Source organism: Pipra filicauda, unplaced genomic scaffold (genome assembly GCF_003945595.2).
Source record: "Pipra filicauda isolate LSUMZ 115617 unplaced genomic scaffold, ASM394559v2 scaffold31_size4109673_pilon, whole genome shotgun sequence".
Taxonomy (NCBI): domain Eukaryota; kingdom Metazoa; phylum Chordata; class Aves; order Passeriformes; family Pipridae; genus Pipra; species Pipra filicauda.
This window is the reverse complement of record NW_024104443.1, coordinates 2,951,926-2,976,299: the sequence shown is the minus strand read 5'-3', so window position 1 is coordinate 2,976,299 and position 24,374 is coordinate 2,951,926. Positions and strand designations below refer to the sequence as shown.

The 24,374-nt window shown below is 38.4% G+C and overlaps 1 long non-coding RNA gene across 2 annotated transcripts in view; it reads right to left on the bottom strand.

Annotated features, from left to right (window-relative positions):
* LOC113986867 overlaps window positions 1-24,374 on the bottom strand; it is a 116,956-nt gene that overhangs the window by 16,474 nt on the left and 76,108 nt on the right. Inside the window, exon 3 of one of the 2 annotated variants that reach the window (XR_005564439.1) lies at window positions 12,943-13,037. The exons of the other annotated variant lie outside the window; for it this stretch is intronic. This is a non-coding gene — a long non-coding RNA (uncharacterized LOC113986867). The remainder of the gene's footprint in view (window positions 1-12,942; window positions 13,038-24,374) is intronic. 2 annotated transcript variants of the gene reach the window in all.

Sequence of the window (24,374 nt, the reverse complement as noted above, 5' to 3'; positions counted from 1 at the left end):
GCAGAAATGCTCTTTTTAAAAGTAAAAACTACTGGAGCTATTGGACATTTGGGTTTTTTTCCTGTCTCTTCACCCTCTGGCTTGGTAAACTTTAAGTAATATGAGATTCTAGAAAAATTTAGAAGGGGCTATGGATATAACTTAAATGCTCTGACTTTTATTTAACCTCACTTGTTAATCGAGACGGAATGTAGCATGAAACAGGCATCAAGTTAGGCTTGAAATCAACAGAACAAGTTCTCATGGGAGACGGGTAAAGAATGAGGACACCATAGAAATTAGTTTTGCTACTTGTAGCCTCTTGAAAAAAGTAAAACATAAACAAAGCTTCAGGCTCTGACTACAGGAGCTGGATACCCCAGCAACAAGAGCAGATATAAATACAGAAAACTGAAACTGAGCTGAGGAAAAAAAAAAAGCTAGCTCACTCATTCTTAGCTGTATTGGTTATTCAGGATTAATGGGATTAAATAACCTTAAATATGTCAGTCATTAACACCAGTAGTGGGAGAGCACTGAGTAGAACTGTAGTATTTTTAAGATACTTTTTAAAACCTAATGTATAGAACAAAGGTGTTCACTTTGTCATAATAATCATGAAAATACATTCTGTGAGAACGGGAAAGAGTATCTTTCATGCTACAGTTGCTAAGAAGGCATTATGCTGCTCTGCATATTTCTTATTTCTCCTTGAGGTATTTCCAGATCTTTTGGTATTTTTTAGATGATGTATAAATCAGACACATGCTTATATCATCACTTATGCTTTTAAAAAACATGTAATTGCATAATTGTCCTCTAAACTACTGTTACTAACCTGTTTGGGCAATAGAGTATAGTCTGTACAGGTCATTATCACTCTAACTTCTGCACAAATTTTATGTAAAGTGGATAACAGCTAAGTTGTATATAGTAGATAAGTACAGAGAGCAGGAAGGATCAGCCTGACCCTGAGTAGATAAAACTTTGAGGACTCTTAAGAAGGGAGTGTTTGAACTGCAGAGCACCAGTCCACATGCACGCAAAGCTCACATTAATCCAATAAACAACCTGGTCTACTTTTAAAAAATCTGTTAAAAGTGAAGAAGTAGTTATGGGCTACTGCCAATAAGTATTCTGAGTGAGTATCAGCTCTGCTGTGCTGTGGCTAGTGCAAAAGCTTTGTAACTGGGCTTTGCATTGAGAGAGAAATCAGTGTTGGAAAACAAAGCAGTGCTGATTCTTTTGTCTTTACCACATTGATCCTGGCAGGAGAAACCTCACAAACAGCATATGTGCCAGCTCTTTTTTTCAGGAATCACAGACGCCTGTTTGATTTTTAGAAATTTCTTTTTTCCTTCGATATTTGAGATATTTTAGACAGCTGAAGGCAAACCACCCACAACATACACTGCTCATTATTATTTCCCAAAAGAAGTATTATCAGAAAGCAAATGTACCAAAATATTTATTTGGTACGTTGATTCTGTAGCAGGAAGAATGTAGCACAGGATTTTCCTTCTAGTTTTCTGGGCTCTCACACATGTTCAATGACATACTATAATGTCATTGGTTGAGGGATCATGTGACACGATTTAAACACTGTATTTAAACTGATACCCTTTGTAATAAACTTAATTCTGCTCTCGTACTCCTTGGTGTGAGTAGTGGGGTTCGTGCAACAACAAGCACCTCATGACTCAAGGTACCAAAACACCGACCTCACAGAGCCTAACAAAAATATGTCAGAAAAATGCTTGCTGAGATCAGTAAAACTTTAAAAGTTATTCAAATTACAGTTTGCGTGTCATTTCCAAAAAACGCTTTTTCTTTTCCTTTTTTTTTCCCTAAAATAGATCAAGAATTTGAAAAAAAAGACATAGAAATGTCTAAAAATCATCCAGTCATACTTTAAGTTTTGTGTATCAAGCACGTCTTTGTCCATTTCTGTTGAGTCTTTTATGATAAAATTGTTCTTGTTCTTACAAACAACCTTTAACCAAATCTCTCCTTGAAAAGCACATTGTCAGTGATGTACTTCCCAGATACTCTACAAAGAAAGATATTTTCATATCTTAAAACTGAAGTGTTAAAAAACTGAAAACAGTAGTGCAATCCAGTTTTTAATCCCGTTTCCAAAGAAAATATCATTTTGGCAGGCTCCAAAGGGTATTTCACTGTATTCCCTCTGCACAACGTTGTGATGATGTTGCGCAGTCAGCAGGAAGCTCATTTATTGCAGATAAGTGATCTATGCTTGATTAGTTCTTCTCTTAAGTTTAATAGTGTCAGAAGATATCCATTGAACTATAACAGCTTCTTTAATATAAGGGCAGTGGCATAAATCTAAAAACTCAAGCTGAAAAGAACCTGCTCTCTTCCCAGATGAAATTAAACATGTTTTGAATTGCAGCTGGACTAGCTGCAGAGTAAATAAAGTCCTTTTATATGTTTTGAATAAATTAATATATCCCAATAATAGCTAGTGAGTTGTGTTTGACCAATTTTTTCCTACAGATGTACATGTTTAAACACACATAATTTAAAACAGGGTAGATCACCAAAGATGTAAGATTTTATATGTTATTCTTCTATATGTGCCATGGTGCAATGATCCATATTGAAAATGAGATAGCTACTGAATAGTACTACTGTTAAAAGATTTATCCTTTTTTTAATGGAGTGGTGAACAAATGCACGTGCAAGTGCTCTGAGCAGCATGGTCTCCGTAATGTGGAATTTTACGGTCCTCAACACCCAGGAAGACCAGACTACTGATCTGTCCCATAAGAAGCCACAGACCTGTTTCTCACAAACTTAACTTATGTAAATAAACATACTTCATCCAGGAAGGGTGAGAGAAGTGGAGATAAGAAAAAGAAAAAGAAGCCACATTTTGTTCTTTTTGTTGTGCAACTTCTTCCGTGCACTGAAAACTCCTGGCAGGAAGAAAACATTCAAGTTCAAAATAGAAACCAGAAAAAAAAATGCCTATTTGTCATCTAAGACTGCCCAAGAATGTGTCTGGGAGGTTTTAGTATCACCCCTCAGCCATCAGTACTGTTCTCTGATCATAGAATCATAGAATCATAGAATCATAGAATCATAGAATCATAGAATCATAGAATCAGCTGGGTTGGAAGGGACCCCTGAGATCATCAAGTCCAACCCTTGATCCAAGACCACTGTGGTTACTAGATCATGTCACTAAGTGCCACATCCAGTTTCATCTTAAAAATCTCCAGGGATGGAGAATCCACCACTTCTCTGGGCAGCAAATTCCATTTCCTGATTACTCTCTCTGTAAAGAATTTCTTCCTAATATCTAACCTAAACTTCCCCTGGCACGGCTTAAGACCATGCCCTCTTATCTTACTGATAGCTGCCTGGGAGAAGAGACCAACCCCCACCTGGCTACAACCTCCTTTCAGGGAGTTGTAGAGAGTGAGGAGGTCTCCCCTGAGCCTCCTCTTCTCCAGGCCAAAAAACCCCAGCTCCCTCAGCCTCTCCTCATAGGACTTGTGTTCAAGTCCCTTCCCCAGCCTCGTTGTTCTTCTCTGGACCTGCTCCAGCACCTCAATATCCTTCCTGAACTGAGGGGCCCAGAACTGGACACAGCACTCGAGGTGTGGCCTCACCAGGGCTGAGTAGAGGGGAAGAAGCAAGCATAAACAAGTTCAGCTCTTGGAGGGCTAAGGGCATACGACCATCCCCAAGAGTCACACCATGTACCTGAGAGAATCATATAAATGCTTCTTGAACTATCAGGCTCAGTGCTGGGACCAGTTCCCTGGGTAACCTGTTCCAGCACCCACCCTGGGATCTCTAAAAGACTCCTCATACTGAGTAGGCTCTGAGGCTGTCTCCAGCACAGCTTCAAACTTTGTCCTGCATCCCATTGACACAGTCCCCTTTGATTCACTTGACAACTCATACCACGTCAAAGGGTAGCAATCTTTCCACTCTGATGACAAAAAGACTGGAAACTGATTGTGTTTGGAGAATTTGTTCCTGGCACAACAAGGGTGACAAACTGGAAGACTAAACTCTCTGTATTGTCCAGAGTGTATTCTTAACCAGCTTTCTTTTAAAGCATAATAAAGACAGTCACTTCCATATACTCTAAAGTTCCTGGAAGAGAATCAGCTTTTAACAGGTCTTAATTTTATCTTTTTTCCCTTAAATAAAATAAATCTATGACTCTTGCAGACTGTTCTGACATTACCGAGTTTCCTGTAGGGCATGGTTCACTAGTAAGCTAAAATCTATACAGGCTGGTGTTTCTCAAGTATTACTTTAGCAATGCCAATAATCACCCCTCACCTGAACCAAAAACCTCGAATGATGAGGAATGCAAGTGTTTTTTCAAGCATCACAAAGAACTGGGTGAGAAGGTGTTAAAAGTGTTAACCAATATTTTAGGGTGTGATCAGGTCACCTGCCTCTTTTGTGGAACTGTGCAGCTTCAGCAACACCTACAGTTTCCCAATGGGAACGGCAAGTATCAGAGTGATTGCAAATCTAATTGTAAATTAACCAGTAGTTCAATTTCTTGGCAAAAAATTAGAACACCCTTCAAGTGTAAAAATTTTCCAGATCTTCAATATTAAGTTAAAAATTAATTTAACGTGTTATGCTTTATGTATTACCTTAAATGGAAGTACTCGACTGTCACAGAATCATTAGCTGTCACAATAAAGCTTCATTTTGGCAGCACTGTCTCTGACATTATACTTCTGTGTGGGATGGCATTTTGTTTTACTTGAAGAAATAAAATATTTCATTAATTCATCACCCAACTAATGCAAATACTTTTAACGGTTTATTTCTAACATGGTTTTGTGGAGTTATTTGTGGAGACGATGTTCCCCTTTTATTTCTTAATTGCATTTCTTCAGGAGTTGGGAAAAATGTGTGGACAAATTTGAGACAAAAAACAGAAGTGAATTGTAGCAATCTACTGGTGAATTCAGCAGATATATGTTTATTCTAATTATGTCACTCTAAAATATCCCATGACTTTCCTAAGTAAGAAGTCAAAACTCTCATCAGATGAGGTCAATAGAAAAACTCAGTACTTTCAGTGTCCTAAGTTAGAACTGTGTGTATTTCTGCTTCTTGACTACAGAATACTTACTGAATGTTTTACCTACAGGTCAGCAAATTGCATAAATTGTAGAAGTGCAACAGTGACAATTCATGAATAACTGTTTATGGTAAATAAATGGAAATTACTTCCATGCTGAATAAAATGATGGTTACATGAAACAAGGTTCTAAAAGAATTTAAATTTTCTTCAGAAAATTCATATGAAGATCCGAATCAATTTAGCAAGAAAAAACAGGAGTTTCCTTGGTAGTTGTATTAACTACAGGCTCTAGAAAAAGCCTGAGAAGAGTGTATATGAGAACTGGAACGATTTATGACAAATGTGAACCATAAGCACACAGAATAAAAACAAAGCAGATTTCATTATTAGATAGATTTTCCTGCTCTCCTTTAAAATTACATAGAAATTGCTCTTCAGACCTTATTTGTCTTCCAGTATACACCTACAGGAGTCCTTCCTTGAGATTTTAGCATGAGCCAAAAAAAACAAAAAAAGAAATTTCAGTCCAGCTGTGATTTCTAAGAAGATCAGAGGTGTTTCATCTTTTACCTACTAAGTTACAGAGATTATTTTGTAAGTATGTTCTATGGAACATTGTGAGACAGTATCAATAGCAAGTAAAGGAAGAAATGCAAGTAAAGACATGACTTGTTTTTTCCAAACCTGTTATCTCAAGAATGAAGCCTATTAGATACTAAATTTGCAGATCTGGAGTCTGGAGCTTTCCGTGCTGGAGTAAATCTGTACTAGCATATTTCTTGTAAGGTAAATTATAACAGTTCAAGGCTAACAGAGGGGAGGAAAGAATTAGATCCACTGCATGAAAGTGACATATCACATTTGCTTATACATATATGTTATTAATTTCAGTCTTGGATATCAGGTACACGTTTACATACGTTTGTATTGTTTTCCCTGTTCAAAGTACACAAATAGAGCATTATAAATACATGCAATCAATCTGTGAAATACAAACTTTGTAAAATATCTACAGAATTATACATACATGCGTGTATGGATTTATTTATTTATTTATTCTCTCTGTTTTGTCCCCGGCTTGTAGGCTCTGATTGATAAACTTAAGCTTTTAAAATAAACAGCAAATGAGATCAAATATATCATTCCAATGCACTCACAGTCACTCAGCTGTGCATTTCTAATGGTTTTGCATGCTGGTGAACTGTCTTTTAGTTGCAGTAGTTTACAAGTGACTCAGCCAAAGATGCCTAGACCTCAAAGGCTGTCAGTTTGTACATCAGTGGTCTCTAAAGCTGTATTTCAGCCTATAAACTCTTCTTTAGAGAGCAACAGAGAATCAAGCTTAGCTTTCAAAAATAATGGTAGAAAAACCTGCCCAGGGCCCATGCTATACAAGTGGGAAACTGATAAAATTGCAAAGATTATTCCTGTCACTAAGATAATAATCTAAAATGAAAATTCAGCTCACTGGAAAACTACATAGACTATAATTTTGCAGTCTCATTCAGGTGTTTTCTGTTAAAAAGAGTGAACCTAACAGGCATTTGTACTAATGCTACTTTGCGCTTTATGAAGGGCAGAGGTTCTTAATCTAGGACTAAATGACATTTCCACACATTTTAAGGTCCCTTAACAGATATAAGGAATCTTACAGATATGAGGAGTGGTTTAAGGAAGATTTAATATAAATGAGCAGTTGTCTCAGTATTTTTCCAGAATAGCTTGTCTGGTTTATAGCTATATTTATTTATAAAGAGAAAATCGGTTTGCAGGTTCATGTTCGTGGCTGGGCTTCGCGAACGAAGATCTGGGAAAGGTCTCTACCCACGTTTGTTACAAGCACGCTGGTGGCTAAAAAGGCCAATATGAGACAGGCATGTCCGATTGCAAAAGGCACAGCAGAAAGACTCCTTAGGTGGTATATTCTGCAGGGCACGATTCTTTCTGCATTGCCTTTTCTCCTCAAGGGTGATCCTGCGTGCTTTCTCAAAGGCATCAGCAGCATCAGGTTTGCAAGTATGTTGGCATTAAATACACAAACGCAGATACAGAGAAGAGTATCAACTTTGATTCCTCCAATTCATGCAAAGTGCATTTTCTAATTATAGGCAAATTGATCTAGTTCAGAGCACAGAAATCTTGCACAAAATATGTGAGGGAGTAGGAGCATTTTCCTGAGTTTTATTTTCTACTATAGATTATTTCATTATTTTTCTTGCAATTGTATATGCTAATGTTTATCTGAGCACACTGGACTCCTAAGGACTAATGACTTGTTAATCAACCTCAGAAAGCTAAATTATCAAGGAGGAAGAGAAATAATGGTAAGAGTATTTTTTTTAGACAATTGGGAACTATTTAGGGAAATCACAGAGGCAACTTAGCATAGAAAAGAAAAGAAAGGTTTGCCAGCATTGCTTTGCAAAAACAATGGCCTCTGACCCATTAGGAGTTTTTGTGTGAGTATTTTTCTACCTAGTGCATCCTCAAGAAGGCCACTGGAAAATTCTGGCTTTCATAATTTTCAGAACAATCTGAAAGTGCTCAGGTTTGTGTCCAAAATGAGCCGAAGAAATTATTGCTTAAGTAGTAGAATAGAATTATTGGACCTCTTTAGCTACAGTAGACCAATAGACCTTGGCCATAGACCTGCTTCTTATCAGGTTCCTGCAGCTGTGGCATCCAGACGCAGACATGCTGGTATGAGTAGAGTTAGAAGGGGATGCACTCCCACTGGTACTCAACATTTCTGAGAGACAATGAATTACACCCATGCTCTGAGACCACATCTGTGTTCAGAAGCAAAAGCACTTTTTTTTTTCCTCACACTGTGCAAAGCCCCCACTTCATATCAGTTGTGTCAGTTTCCCATTTTTGACTTGCCCTCCCTTTGAAAGGCTGAGGTCCATTGCCTGGTGCAGATATGAAGAAGAAACATTTCTCTGAAGCAGTCCTTAAGCATGCTGTCCTTTTACAGAATGAAAATATTTTGGCCTCCAGCTTCAGCTGCAAGTCCAGCATAGTGCCAGAGGCCACCACAGGACTTTGGAGGAAGAAAGTACCTGCTGCTTTTCTTACGCTTCGGTAGTTCACAGTGATGCATAGGACAGCTGGACCCTGAAGTCTGACTGAGAGAGTTTTTAAACAAATTGAAAGCAAGATAGATGTGACCTTTTAAAGGGAGTTCATAAAAAAGGTGGAAAGCAACTTTTTACATGGGCAGATAGTGATAGAACAAGAGGGTATTCATTTTAAAATAATAGAGAGGAGATTTAAGTTTTAGGAAGAAATTCTATACCGTGTGGGTGGTGAGGCATTGGCAGAGGCTGCCCAGGATGCCTCATGCCTGAAAGTGTTTAACTTCAGGCTGGATGGGCCTTGGAGCAACCCGGTCTAGTGGAAGGTGTCCCTGCCCATGGCAGAGGGGTTGGAACTAGATGATCACTAAGATCCCTTCCAACCCAAAACATTCTGTGTTTCTACGATTCTATAATGATTCTGTGATTCCGTGATGCTATGACATATGACAGTGGAGATGGCTCACAAATCTCCCTGTACCTAACAACCAGCCTAAAGCAAACGATCTAACCCAAAATAGTCCTATTTGGTATCCCTGGACAATGCCTTTGCAATCCTTCACATTTCAGGAAAGAACTCATTTTTATAATAATTGAAAACAAATAAATGAATGGACTTTCTACTACCCAATCTGCTGGTAAGCATGCATGTATACTCCTGCAAGCATATTTCTCAGTCTTTTTTTCTATATAGAAATAAAAAATAAAAGAGAAAGGGAGGAGAACAGTTAAATGTAAAGCTTGAGAAAGATAAACCTCCAAGCAATCACTCTTTTGCTCTTAATGTTTCTCTTAAATGAAGAGAAGCTGTCATTTCTTTCTTTCTACTCCTCTACTTATAACCCACGTATGTTATATCAACTTCTCTTCCTACTCTACCACTTTCCAAACCAGCAGCAGCCCCATGTTCCCCCAAGCTGGTACAGATAAATCTCTTTCCTTTATACTTAAAGAAGCAAAAAGTATTCTATTCTATTTTCCATTTAAGACCAAGATCAATCTAGATAGAAAATCACATCAAAATTGAAGAAACTTTATAACATTATTTTCCCACGTGAATTTTTAATAGGCATTCAGTCTTGTCACGGGAAGAATGACTTTTCATTCTCTCTTTGCAGTTCATTGAAACAAACAGCCAAAAGCAAAGAACTTTAGTCTATACATGCATATACCTATACTATTTCTAAATATAGAACAGATCAAAAATTATAATACTACTTGAAGACAGCTCAGTGGGTATGAGGAAAGTTTGAAGTATAAAGAAATACATGTTAGGTACATAAAACAATTTGTTTATAACCAGATCAGTAATTATAAAGAACATGTACTTTTGAAAACCTAAAATTTAATTCTATTTTCTTTCGCAGCTTTTTACTATTTACTGAATGATCCATTGTGCACCAGGCACATTGCTTTGCTAATTTTAGTGCATAGACTCAGAGCTCATCTATTCCTCCCAACCAAATAACAAATTCCCAAGGAAGTGCATGGAACAGGGTTGATTTCAACTAAGTGCTAGCCCCTAGTTAGACTACTGAGAGAAATGAGAGGAAATACCAGTGACCTGAGATTTGGTCTCTCAGGTCTTAAAGGATAGGAAAAGCAGAAGCAATAGCAGAAACTGGTGGCTTAACACCCTTTTTTTGGAAGCCGTTCTCCTGGTTCCTCGTCTTAAGAGAGGCCCCTAACAGAGAGATGGAAAAGCTATAAGAAAGGGGACAAGAGTATAGGTGACTGTCAGGTGAGATATAGCAGGGATCTGGTCCAGGCCACTGAGCTAGGCTGGGTAGGACTCAGAAAAACAAGGATCAGAATGTCAGGACATTCTTATTGCAAAAAAGTGCCCACCACAAATGGTCCATTAAGCCATCACGCAGCCTCTTCTCTGCTCACTTGTCCATTTTTAGAAATTTAATGGCCTGATTTGGAGGAGGACGTGTTTCACCCAGCCTACCTGGTCATCAGGAATCTCTTGGGATGTAAGCTGACATTCTTCCAAAACTGAACCTTTACTCTTCTGGGTGAAGGATCCAACAGCTAGTCTAGTGGAATATTCACTAGTCATATTAAAGAGTTATCTGTTTAATCCCATATTATAATGAATAAGAAGAGATAAGTGCCTGTTTTTCCAGAACAAGCTCTTCTGAGCACATTGCTGTATTCTAAGGTTGGACAGTCTTGGAAAATTAGGCAGACAGCATTGCTGAGGCAGGTCCTAGACACCTGCAGATAGGCTTAATTTAGATCTCTGTGTCTACTAACAGTTATATTTTCTCTAGATGTTCCTCTCCACCAACAGAAAAGATAAAGTCTCTTCTGTATTTTGGTAATACCACCTGGCTTCATATTAATTCACTGTAGCTGCCTCATCTTGCCAGCTTTCCTCAGCTTTTAATCCATTTTCACAGGTATCAACAGGTGGTATAAGTGACCCCTTTAGAACAACCTTTTCTGAAAATAACTATTGTCTGTGACTTAAAATAATACCTTTCCAAAAATTATTATTTATGAAACCATAGCTACATGGCTGCACTGAAGTTGCTGGTTGAACTTCTTATACCATTTTTTCCCTTTAATTTACAGCACAGGGATAGAGGGAATGGACACAAGCAGAGATTTGAAGAAAAACATTGAGATGAGGAAGAGTGGGTAGTGAGAAAGATTTGAACCTACATCTCAGGCATTGTCCTTTCCATCTATACTCTTGTTCAAACACGTGGTAGACAACTGTAGTTTTTTTATGGACTCTGAGAGGTGTTTAGCAGCATGCATTTGCCTGTGAGTTTCTCCAGCGCTCACATACTCCTTCACTATTTGTTTTTCTCCCTTATGGGTGACAGCTGATTGTCCCAAAGAGGAAACAGCCTCAGGTTATGCCAGGGGAGGTTTAGATGGGATATTAAGAAAAATTTCGGCACTGAAAGGGTTTTAAAGCCCTGGTGCAGGCTACCCAAGGCACTGTTGGAGTCACCATCCCTGGAGGGATTTCAAAGAAGAATAGATGAGGTGTTCAGTGATTTAGTGGTGGGCTTGGGAGTGCTGGGTTGATGATTGGACTCAACAATGTGAGAGGCCTTTTCCAGCCTAAATGATTCTGTGATTCTACAATTCTGTGGTGCTTGCTGGTTTGCTGTATTTTGGATGAATGAATGTATGAACAGAAAGATGCAGTCTGCATTTCAACCCTCCCACAGTAAAATTTTGACATCCACTGTAAGGCACAATCTGCTTTAACTTGTGCCTCAAATCATTTCAGATGCCAGCACTGAAATCAGCAAGGTAAATGTAGACCTTATTTCACCATAAGTCCTGTGTACCTGTATGTAATGGTTCCAAAAGAAAAACAGAGAGAGAAATTCTAAATTATATAAAATCAAAGTATAAATATTCATCAGAGGGAACTGAAATGCAGAAATTACGTGCTGATTCACTTCTGTGATGTGAGGTTAGGAATACATCATAAAGCTCAGGGTTGAGAAACAGGGTAAATTAAAATGAGAAAGAAGAGACTCTGGTGACCCACAATTTACTCATAGTTTTAGGGAAAGACAGGGCTTGTTTACTTAGAATGACATTAACTGCTCTTTCCATAAAGGCAAAAGGGGGGCCTGGGGCAGGAAGCAGCGCTGGACCTTCAGCAGTTGCAAAAGCCTACACAGTTGTGGTGGTTTGGGCCTAGGCCTTCCTTGGTGACCAGTTTGTAACCAAGGAAAGGTCCAGATTTACCCAGTATTCCCTACGATTTTTACGTAAGCCAGGCTATAAGAAGAAAGGAGGAGAGGCCTTCACTCTCTTTCCTTCCGGTGGCTTGGAGGTGCAGGTTCCCTGCTGCTGAGTCTGTCGTGTTGGGGAGCGAGGCCTGGTTAGGCCTTGCCGACCTTGGGAGACGGAGGTTGCCGGCGATCGTTCCGGAGCAACTCTCAGTTGTCCCAGGAGAGTAGTGAGCTATTTTTCTTTGCTAACTTTTTAGTTGTTAGATATTGGGTCACTAATTGGGATATATATATATATATATATATATATATATTATTTTAGTTTTTTTCTCTTTCCCTTCCCCCTTCCCTTTTCCCTTGTGAAATTGTATATTTTTAATTGTATATAAGTGTAAATATATTTATATATCTCACTTTGGTTGTCTCTCTCTCGTTTCGGGTTTTTCTTAGTTTTTTTCTCCCTCTTCTCCCTGAGGTTTGGGGGGGGGACTTCTGGTGGTAAGGTTTGGAGACTTGGCAGGGAGCCAGCTTCAAACCATATCAACAGTATAAAGGCCCCATTTTACATAACATGTTGTTAGTCTTTAACAACTAGTAGCGTAACTGTTGGTTCCGATGTAATTTCTTTTGCCACTATTAGATTACAAGCTGTTTATTGCATTCCTCTCTCTAGACTGCTCCCTGGATACAGGCAGAGAGGCAAGTGGTCAGAGGTCAAAAGCCAGGAGCTAAAGGATTTGTCACCATTTAACAGGTCTCTTGTTGTGTATTCTGTAAACTGGACAGTGCAGCCCAACAGGACAGTGTGATATGTTTTATATTTCACATCTCCACAAGAGCAATAGAGTCTACAGAACCAATGTTCTTACCTGGCATAGTCAGTCTGTAGCTGGTGGGTTGTAGGAGAAAAGCATGCAGCAAAATATCCTTAATTAGCATGATGATTATGGTTGTCCAGACCTGCATTCAATATTCCGACATAAACCCCCAAAACACAGTGAGTGATGGATATGATAGAAGCAGGTAAGGCAGCCAATCAGATGCTCTGTGTCATAGCTACACCTCAAATTCCACTCTTACTTACGTAAGTGTAGCTGGAAGAAGAGAATTGTTTGTAATTCTCACAATTTCAGTCCTTTTCTGCTGCTCCTTCTTACAAGGTCACATTATGGTTTCTTCCTATAAATATGAAAAAAAATGTCTTAAATTGTCTGCAATTGGCAGACAATGCAATATTGTCTGTAAGAATCATGCGAACATGGGAAGGCTGATTTATAAAGGGTCTGAGAAAACAGTTGATTTCAAAAATATGGGAAATGGCTGACTTGTCACCAAAAGAAAAATGCAAAAATTTTTCCTGCAATAGCAGCCAAGAATTTCAAGCTCCAGCAACGTGTTTTTTTACGAAGGGAATTCTCGTAAAGAAACGCTTTTCTATGAGGAGGATTATATTCAGCAAATAAAGAACAGAAATATTCATATTTTTCAGTTCTTTGTACAAATCTCATCTATTACATAACAGAAGAGCTATTTGATATCACCTGTAGTCCTAATAATTGTGATTCCTTACACATACAAGCCAAAAGAGGTTCATATTTTGCCTTCATAATATGTTCGAAAAACATATTTAAGCAAAACAGAAAACCAGCATTCAAATACTTTTAAGTACAGATCGCAAACCAAAATTTTCTCTTTTCTTTGTTCCTTTGTTGTCAGTACATCGCAAGAGAGTGAAGCATAAGGCACTTTCACAGGTTTGTTTTTGTGCGAGGAGCTTTAACAAATCAAGAAATTACTGAAACTTTCAGAAAGGGCAATTTGAGAGTTCACTCTGCCTTGAGGCAATTACATAATTGCTTTATTGAAGCCAAAATTTTTCAGTATCAAGTTTCATAGTCTTTTCCAAACTTCAGGTAAGCAATTGCAAACCTCTTCCAAAGGTCCTGCTCTGTGTGCCAGAAACAGCAGAGATGAGTAGATACTCCTTGATGAAGAGTTTCTGTGTTTTCCCATGTCTCTGGAGGAGAGGGAAGAGTTAAGGGGAGTAGAACTGAACAAACTGGGTGATGTTTGGTCACTGCATCCCATGAATCTGATGTTTCTGCTTGGTTTTAAGGATGAAAAGTGTAGATAAGTCCTTTACACTCCTTGGGAGAGAACATCCGTGGTACTTAATGTCTGCACAGCCTAGGTTTTACAGGGACTCCCAGGTAAGACTGGATCACAGTCAAGGAAGTGTTGAAGGTCTCTGGAATGTGAGTATTCAAAGCACTGACCTCAGCTGCATGAGTTGAAGGACAAAGTCTGGCAGCTCCCTGTGACCTGTTCCTCTGGCTCCCAACTCCAGTCCCATGGTAAGCATAACTAACACCATTTTATGAGGCAAGCAATCATTTTCTGTGACCGAATGGAACACGTATTTGTTCCCTTCAGCACATCACGAAGGCCTGAAGATCCTGTGCACCAAGTAGACAAAACAAACAGATCTCTTCTTCCCCTGCCTCAAGGTCCCTGGGCTCCAGGGCAGTACTCCCCTCCTCACCGGTCTTGAAGGTCCCAGGCCAGCCTGACAGTCTGATTGCCCCAGTACAGGAGAGGGAAGCACAGCAGCACAGAACACCATCCAGAAAATCATTTTGATTATAAACTCAGCATTATACTACTTATAAGTTGTGCTATATTCTTTCAGCTTGTAGAAAACTTGTGCCATTCCAACTATAAATTATGTGCTATACTAACCATATATTCTCTTAAGAAAACTGAGTTTTAATTGTAACTACAATTTAGTGCTGTCATTGCCAAGGATCCCTAAGAGATCTGTCTCCTCAGTCTTAGGTGGCACTTGTGACCTCAGGTATCTTCTCTGTGTATTGTCCAGGGAGAAAGCAAGTGTAGTGGGAATTCACAAGTAGTGATGAGGCTGTCTCTAAATATCCTGCCCTTTCTTCCACATGCTGGAATATTTAAAGTCAATTAAAAAAGGAAAAAAAATCAACACTGACAACCCAGAATATGGAATCTCTTTCTATATTCTTTTCATATGAAGATATGTCTCTGTCTGTCTATTTCCATTTGAAAGACAGCTTTGAAAGGTTTGCAGAGGTCAGTGCAAAATATATGATTTGTAATGAAGCTTGGTTTAAACCAACTATCTTATATATTACATACTTCATGTATATAACACTGTATTTGTTATAAACATGGTACTGGGATGTTCTACATTCAGGTTACTGAATTCTGACTTTGTAGAATACCTAATGTTTACTACTTTAAAAGTTTTGAGGGGTTCATATGTCAACATAATTTTCCTTAAATTTGAAATTATCAAACAAAAAAACCTTCATTAATATATAATTTACCAATCATTTTGAAAATAGAGCCATCCCAAATCTAATATCTACAAACTCTTTTTTGTCCTCCCTCAAAAGATCCACCATTCATTTAAACATAAAGTCATACCCTGCAATAAGAATTTTTTATTGCAGTTAATACTACACTGTGTATAATCTAATATACTAGAGGATTTAAAAGCACAAGCACTAATATAGGGAAATATTTTCCTCTACTTTTATGTATGCAGTAAATATAGTTTAAAAGTGATCTTCTGAAGTTCTTTTCATTAAATGTAGAAGGGGCAGAAAAGATATATGTTTACTCTTTCTTATATGCATTTTTCACACAAAACTCTACTTTCTGAGAAAGTACGGGTGAAGAGATGCCCTTTTGCTGGATAAACTGAGGTCATCCACAGTGCCTTTGTCTGCTATACATCTTGAATAAATCACGTCTTTCTTTTATATAATGCTGTGGAAACTGCCTCTCTTGATTATCAAGGTATTTGCCAGTGATCCTTTCTAACTCATCCTAGAAGGTTGCTGAACAGTAATATTCTAAACTCTAATTCTCACTACTGAAAAGAGACAAGACAAACTTTTCTAGAAGTTTGGGAGAATTCTGGCAAAAAGTCCTTAGAGTCTGACCTTCCTTCTAGCACATCTTTTTGAAATGAGTGAGTAGGTTTTGGGGAAGTGGAAGAGGAAAGAGAAGGGAAGGAAAGGGACATTTACTTTTTAAGTTGTTGACTGTCAGAACAATGAGTTCTGCATGCTGAGATAAATATCCAAATGCAACATGCCATAAAATGAACATAATAGCTCCAAAATAATTGCATGCACAAGCCAATTGTCTATGACTTAGCTCTTTCAGTTCATTTGAGGTATACTTCAGAGAGAGGGTTTTTTTTGTATATACTAGGTCATATTTATCCATCAAGTTCAGTCCTCAGATTTCAAAGGGACTGAGATAAACACGAGCTGAAAGTTAAGAAACTGAAACAAACAGAAAACTAAATGTTAAGGGAAGTCCCTACATCCTACACTAAAATGCTGCTATGAAGACAAGTCAGGGAAACCACCCAAAAATGTAGGGGTTTATTTATCACTGTTATAATTCTACCTTTGGGAAAGTCTACTCATGCTGCATTACAATTTCTAAATATGTATAATTTTGATATTATGAAATTTGTTGTTTATTAATCTTGTTAAAAAAAATCCACATATTTATTTTTTTTTAATTTTTATTTTGTAGATGAAAGAAGCATCTACCACTTCTGCTGAAGACTGATCAGGAAGGCACTGGTAATAGAAAAGAGGCTTGATTAAAAAGAAGATATTAAATGGGATACTTTGTATATTTGCAGTCTGCTCTAAGTTTTATTACCCCTGTTAAAATGTAATCACTGTATTTAGAATTAATGTCATCAAACATACTTGCAAAATCGAGGAATTTCAAAGTTAAAACTGGAAAGTTATATATTAGGCAGTGCCTAGGCTCGTCTGGGTGAGTCCTTAAGGTTCATGTGGTTTTAAACACATCAGTATTTTTAATTTTTTTTTTTGCTTGTCTGCCTATGATTTTGTATTTGAGTTGTAAAGAAGTGATGGTCAGTGTTGGAACTGGTAGTACTGACTTTTGTGTGCGTTCCCCTCCCAGTTAGGACTATGGGGAGAGGGACAATTAAGGGCAGCAGCCAGGCTTGGACATGTAAAGGAGCCTCCCTGAAGGAAGCTGGTCCTCCTGTTATCTCTATCACCTACAGTCAATACAGGATACACATCCATCTACCATCAACTTTAATCAATGTCCATCATGGCCGGACACAACATCCTCCAGGCTGGAGAAAGCAACTTGCCTACTGCCAGCACCCTTTGTTCCTTCCATATGGGCAGGACATGATTCCCTAGGATTAGACAGCAATTATGTCCTCTGAAGTGATCAATTCAGTCAATTTGCTGGGCAAAGTAAATTGATCCTCACAAACAAAGGGATCTGCCAGTGGGGAGGTATCTGAGAAAGCAGCATGCCTGTGTAGGCAGTACTGTCCTTGCTACAGTGTGGGGCGGCCCAGCACCATATGGTGCCACCATGAACTTATTAACTGACGGATTAACTCATGTCAGCATTTGGGATCCCCAGTTTCCAGCTGTGAGGATGATTGATGAGCTAACTACTGCTTCAGTCTTGGAAGTTATTTCCTCCATTTAACAGAGTCAAAAAGACAGAAAATTGCTCTCTTTGTAAATGCTAATCTCACCACTCCTTCGAAGGCCCAACAGCAATTTATTCCAGGCAAAGTCTTAAAATTGGTATAGTACACATCAAATGCATACTAATTAGCAATTTCTTTTGAAGGTTCTATCACTTATTAAGGGTCTCCTTTTCCATATGTTCATCATGCCCCACTTCACCCTTTAATTACAAAACAGCACTTTCTACTAATTGTGAGAAGGTACATTGTACCTGGTATCTCTATTAACTACTACACCTTCTGAGGAGCAATTTAGGGTCAGATAGAAAGCAGGCAGACAGGCATGAAGTCTTTTGGGCTCTGTCCTCATTTTAGGCACATTCATTTTTATTCCCACTGGCAATGTTTCTTAAGGGAGTGCTCCATGAAAATGTCATTTCTTTAGAAAAGGCAAATCTCATATCCACACAACATTGCACCAGCGCTGGTACTGAGGTTACGGCTTTCCCACTGCTATTGAATAGGGCCTCAGTACCAGCAATTTATTTCTTGATACCTTCTAGTGGGGAGATATCAGTAAATCTTAAAATGGGCTATCTGCCATGGATCAGAGAATTCTGTCTGTCCAAATTGGTCTGTGTTGACTCAGTCCATGACTATTTTTTCACCTTGTTCGATTCTTTACTGATTATATAACAGGTCTTCAGTTCTTAAAAGCCTAGCACTGTGGTACTTGTGTGTACCTTCTCTCACAACAGAATTTCAGTACAAAGATATAAAAGAGGCCAAGAAGAAAAAACATCCAAACTAAGTCAGAGGCATACAAAAAATTTACACCATTTTCTTGTTGAAAATATTTACATATTCTCCTTGTTTCCCTACACCAGGCAATCGCAACTGTAACCTTGATAATTAATTCTTCTTTATGCCTAGCATGGCATAAGTATAACTGGAAATGGATAAATTAATGGCCAAGTTCTAAAGCAGGTTTCACTAGTAGGATATTTATTTTTGCGTGATCCTTGTAGGCAACTTTGAGTTGGTCTAGTTCATTACCTTTTGCAAAACACACAGCATGTAAAGCCCCACTCAAAGTGAACAAATTGTTAGGAAATGAGGGACAATTTATAATGCAGATTAGAAAAAATAAAAGCTCCAGATACTTGCTGAAATGTGTGTCTTAATGTCTCTTTCATTGCTTAAAAGATGAACATGCCTATTTTGTGCTGAATTGAAAGAAAATTATAATTTCATAGCACATGTAGGGATGATAAGTTTTTTGAGGGAAAAAGAAACGCTGATTCTCTTAGTCACTCCTGTGCAAAGAAAGCAGAGCTTGTCTGAAACCAGGAGAAAATATTCACTCAAAGATTTAATATTTTAACTTGGTTTTGTTGGAGCTTTATTTCAATCAAATTTTTTCCATCAGTACTAGGTGAAAAAAATGAACTATCTTTATCTTTTAGAAGAAACGTTAAAGGAAGCACTATCTCATTTCACTTCATATTGCAGCATTTTAAATTATTACCTCAGACATTAAAACTGAGGTTAAAACAGCTGCTAGCACATATGTGTGCTGTCTGCCAGCAAGCACCAGGTTTGGGTTTGGTATCAACAAAAATTCACTGAACAGACATACTTGCCAAATTTGTGGTAGCCCCAAGCACTTTAGCTCATTTGTATTTAAGAAATTCTGTCACGTAAGTCCAAGATCCCACTTCACAAGATCCAGGGGATGACCTTCAGTTTGCGGTAACCTTTACTTTGAGGTGCACCAGCAGCACTGTAAGAGAAGGCTTGCACTGAGCTCCAGAGACCACAGATCACATTAACAGTAAGATTTACGCACATATGTATAAATAAGATCCAATATTTGTACCAGATGAATCTCCATCTAGCCTTTGGTCTCAGTGTCTAAAGCAACAACTTGTACCCATCCTGTAACAACTACACACAATTGACTAGATCATGCAGAAATCTTCTGGAGGTTTTTGTTGGACACCTACTTTAGAAGAAAGCTGGACAATGATTTTTTGTATCTTGTTGAAATATCCCTTGCTGGCATTTCCAGAATAAAGGGAAATTTGATTTCAAATTGATTTCAACCAATTTCTTTTAATTGTGCTTTAACACACAGTCTTGGAAATAATTGTGAAATGTAATGAAATTATTTTTCATTCCTCAGAACTGTTTGTTCCTCTTTTAACCAAATCAAGTAATCTACTAAGTCTACAGCATTGTTCTTCCATTCTTAGCACTTATGTCCTTACAAACGTGATGTGATTTGAAGAACAATTTTTCAAACTGTGTAAAACCCCAAAACAACAACAAAAAAAAGTCAAATAAAAAATACTAAAAACAAATTTTAAAAAAAGTAATCCAATGGGACTAGTGCCTGAAGAAAAACAGTCCTTCATATGAGAAACGGGTACCTAATAATAGCTAACAAACAAATAGGAGAATTGAGGAACTCTTTTATGTATATATATATAGGCAGATATATATATCTAAATTTGTTTAGGTATATGTCTGTCTCTATATATATGTGTATGTATATGTTTGTAAGTCTTCATATATATCTACATGTATATATATAAATAGTATTATGACTTAACATCTTGAGTTTGAGGGGGGAGAGTATAGCACAACACTTTTTTGAGCATTGAACCCTGACAATGCTGTATTTTCTTTGAAGTTCAATCAAGTTTCAAAGGATTAAAGCATTTTTCACTTGTAAAAAAACCAATCAACATATATCTCTAGTCTGGAACTTCACATAATATGTCAGGCCTATGTCTGTTATATTTTGGGATGGACCAACATTTCCAACCTCAAAAAATCATGATTTAAATTGGGAACTGACAGACCCATGCAGTCCTGCAAGTGTTGAGGTTATCGCAAAGAAATGTAATTAAGTTGTTTGTGTCAGGAAGAGGTATGGCCAATCAGTCAGTGCTCATCTTATGTTTAACCTCTTTCATTGGCTATTAGCTTCATTGTCTTTAGTGTGGGTTTTTTTTGCAGCTGCAACATCATGCTGATCAAACTACAACTCTTATTCCTTTTAGTAAGGATGCAGCATCCTTCAGTCCTCAACTCGAGCATCTCAAAAGCATTCTTAAAATATCAGTTCCTCTGTCAACTGTGTTGAAAAACATGATAATAATGCTATTTTTCTTTCTAACGCAAGATCAAAGCTCCAGAAGAGGCGGCATAAACCTTGGATATTCAAACTTAAGCATGGGGGTTAATTGAACCCAGAGATATTTTGTTGATGATTTTGTAGCAGAAAAATTGATTTTATGGGTAGTGTTCATTTACATTGCAGAACTTAACTGCTACCCTAAATTCATGTATGTTGAGTGTTTTGTTAAAGGTTGTGGGTTTTTCCCCTCATGCACTGTAATTTATTTTAATACAGGAAACCAGCACGAAGTCACAACTCAGATCTGCAGGAACATCAGAAACACTGAAAAATCGTCAACTAACCCTCTTTAGACTAGCTTTTAAAATTTATGGGGAGGAACTAATATTTGCTTTCATACCCCTCCTTAAGTTTTAACTGTCCTGCGTATAACTAGGAGAGGCTCTAACCTCGGGTCACTGAGTGATTTTCTCCCCCTTTCCTTCTCCTCTTCAGCTGCTCCATAAACACATTGTATCTATCTCTTATAGTGCAAATAGCCCAGACCAATACCTACCACCAATACATGAGAAGGTTCTTAATTGGGAAGTGGGCTTCCAAACGCTCCATTGGTCTATCCTGGGAGGATATGAAATGCCCTAATATTCACTGCAAGAAGAACCTCTGCTCCTGACCAATTGTTGTCGATATGAGAAAATTTTTTCACCTGAGCTGCAGGAGCTGTGACCAATGAGTCATTGTCTCTCGGAAGGGTTGTAAGCTGGATCCTTTCTCTTATCTAAGAATATCTCATCACCAGAGGTGACAAAAGAATCACTTGAACTCTCCCTCTGAAGATTTTATGAGTACAGGAAACAATCCTTGGGTGGCCATTCTTTTAAATCACCAAAGCAGCAAGCATTAAAAAAAAGTAATCATGACAGAAGAATGGGCCATGTTCCCTATTGTAAAAATCCCAGTTGATAGAATGTAGAACTTTTCACTTGAATTAGTGCACGAGCGTTTGGAGGGCAGTGGTCTGAAGAAATAAAGCATTCTTAATTGGAGTAACAGGATGGAGAAGGGAGCACTTCTCACCGTGCTAATTGAAAAAGCAAACTCACTGATTTTCCACACTGAATTAGTCAAGAGCTTTCTTTCATGCTTTAGTTCATTTAAAGATGGCACATCTGTGGCTCCAGCGCATTGCACACAGATGGTATCCTTTTTTGTTAAAGACCTTGACAACAGCCTTGCTTACTTGTCAGCCTGGATAACCTCAGATAACATGAAGAAACTACTTATTTAAGACTTAATGAAAGTTTCATTCATTACATCCCTTCATCCTTTCCCCTTATCTGACTTTTGTTAGAATCTTAATACTCCTCTCATTTATGGGAATGCCCTGGGCACAGAAAAGCTGCCCCAGAAAAATGGTACATCACCTTTCCTTCCCCAGTGTGCAGCAACCTGTGAAAGCTCCTGTGACACTTCAGGGGGTGCCTGAAAAATAGGGGAGAGAAGCAGGTGGGCAGGAGGGAATGACAGAAGCCTGTGTACATATTGAGTGCTACTTATCAAAGTGGGTCTCCAGTGAATATGGTCCCTACACAAGGGTGAAAACACAAAGAATTAATAACAATCACCTCAGCAATGACAGGAAGGCAACAAGTCACCTTCCCACATTGGCCTTATCTTGCCTGCCAGAGTCGTTGCATCACACACAACGCCATGCACAAGGCAGCCTCACCCCAGACCCTGTGGTGGCTGTGCCGGGGTACACTTAAGTTAAGCCCTGGACATCATTTATCCACAGGGCAGGGTAATAACACTCAAATCCTTGTGTCTGTTTTCTTACTCTTAAGATGAGAGAAACTGAATCGGGGCAAGAAAAAGAAACTGGACTCTGGAAATGATGCCCTGAGTCCTATCAAGGCCTGGAGGAGCTTGCAAATTTTCCAACTGGACATCAGTTAAATGATGGGGTGATGCACACAGCCTAGACCATTTCATGTGACTGGGTTGCAGGATCAGGCTAAAAGTTGCTTTTATCAACACTGTTAAAATGAGCAATTTTACAATTGAAAACTCACAACCATTGTATGTTTTGTCCATATATATTCACACATCTGCTCATTAACTAGCTCAGTGGGCAGATCTGTAAAGAGACATTACCAGGTCTGTCATGGTTTCAGACAAATGGAAAACGAAAAGCACCTCAATGAAGGGCACATGATCTTTCTGTCTGAGAGTGTGATGTTGTCTATGAAATTGCTACGATATGCTGGGGATTGATGTCCAAAAAACACGAGAATGCCTCTTTCATGCCTGTTCCTCTCTTGCATTTTTCCCTTTTCCCATTGAGCTTGTTCCATCTACTGCCCCCACCAAGGTTTAGTACAGACGCACGTTTTTTCGGTTCATCTTCCTGTGCACCAGCAGGCACAAGAACAGTTCGCATTTTGAACATGGAACCTTCTGTCTCCTGCTACTCTCCCTTTGACAGCAAAGTATCGAAGAATAGTTACCTGCAGATGAGAAGGAGGGAACGCAGATGGGAAGTGAAAGAGTGTTGCCATCCTCTGAGCTGACAAGACATAGAAACATGCCCTATCTTAAGTTTTCTGCAAACTTTGAGTTCCCATCATCAGATACATTTTTCAGGGCTAATGTACAAACAGTTAAAAGAGCATTAAGGATGTTTTGGTATACAACTTCTGGATAAATTTGGCATGAAAAGAGCTTGACAATTTAATATAGTTTTGTGTTTTCTTTCATTTTGAACCCACTCTAAAATGCTTTATGGACCATTTCACCTTGCAGAGCAGCTGAAAATTCCCAGTCTTCTGTGATCCATCCCTTCTCTTCTCACTATAGAAATAAATGCCCACCATCTCATTACCTGTTTCACAGTCTGTGCTACCAGAAGTAGTGGTATTGGTGACAATCGGGACTTTAAGTGCCCAATATATCAACAGAATTCTGAACAAAAATGGTGTTTTACACATAGGAACTGGTAAACACCCCTGAAATTAAGATGGCTTTGATGGAAAAATTGGAGAAAGGTATCATTTTGAACAGTCAAGACTTAGTCCCCAGAGGAGCAGGGCAGTGGGGTCTTCATCACTACTATGTCCAAGTATCCATCCAGCTCTTTTGGGCTTGAATACAGCACAAAGTCATTTTTCAAAATCACAGTGGAAACATGGGCAAAATTTGCTCTTCTCTCTAAGTCTATAAGAAGAAAATACTACTTTAATTTCAATCCGAAAGTTCAAAAACAGGCTTAACCTGACTCTGCACCCAAAATGGGTCTCTCTGATGAAGAGAAATTTGCTGCCTCCTCAGCATAGGAATGTGTGGGAGGGTAGAGGACTGTTCTGGAGCTGGTCCTTGTGGACTTTCAAGGGTGAATCCAGGCTAGGAAAAGCATTCATTCTAAAGAAAAGTAATAGAAAAGTAAATACAAAAATGAGCATAGACTTGCCTCTGAATCCTAATGTCTATCCTCGGGGATTTTGATTCCATTACAAATATTAGCAAAGATCGAGGGCATTTTATTTTAAGGGCAAGTCTAATTGGAAAGAAGTTAATTCAACAACAGTGGGAATCAGCTAAAGAAATTAAAATTGATGTGAGGTATGCAGTGGAAGTGTCAGATCCTTTAGGATTCTTCCCACATGTGAGTCAAACCATCAAGGAACCTCTTGTATCTTTCAAACCCAAATCCAGTCTTTCTTCTTATCCTCCTAAGTCCTTCTAGCCCTTCCGCCGCACATTTTGCCTTTGATGTTTTTGCAGAATGTTCTTTTCCCTTCCTAGCATGCTTTTTTAGAGGTAAAAAAATGCTCTCTGTTATCTACCT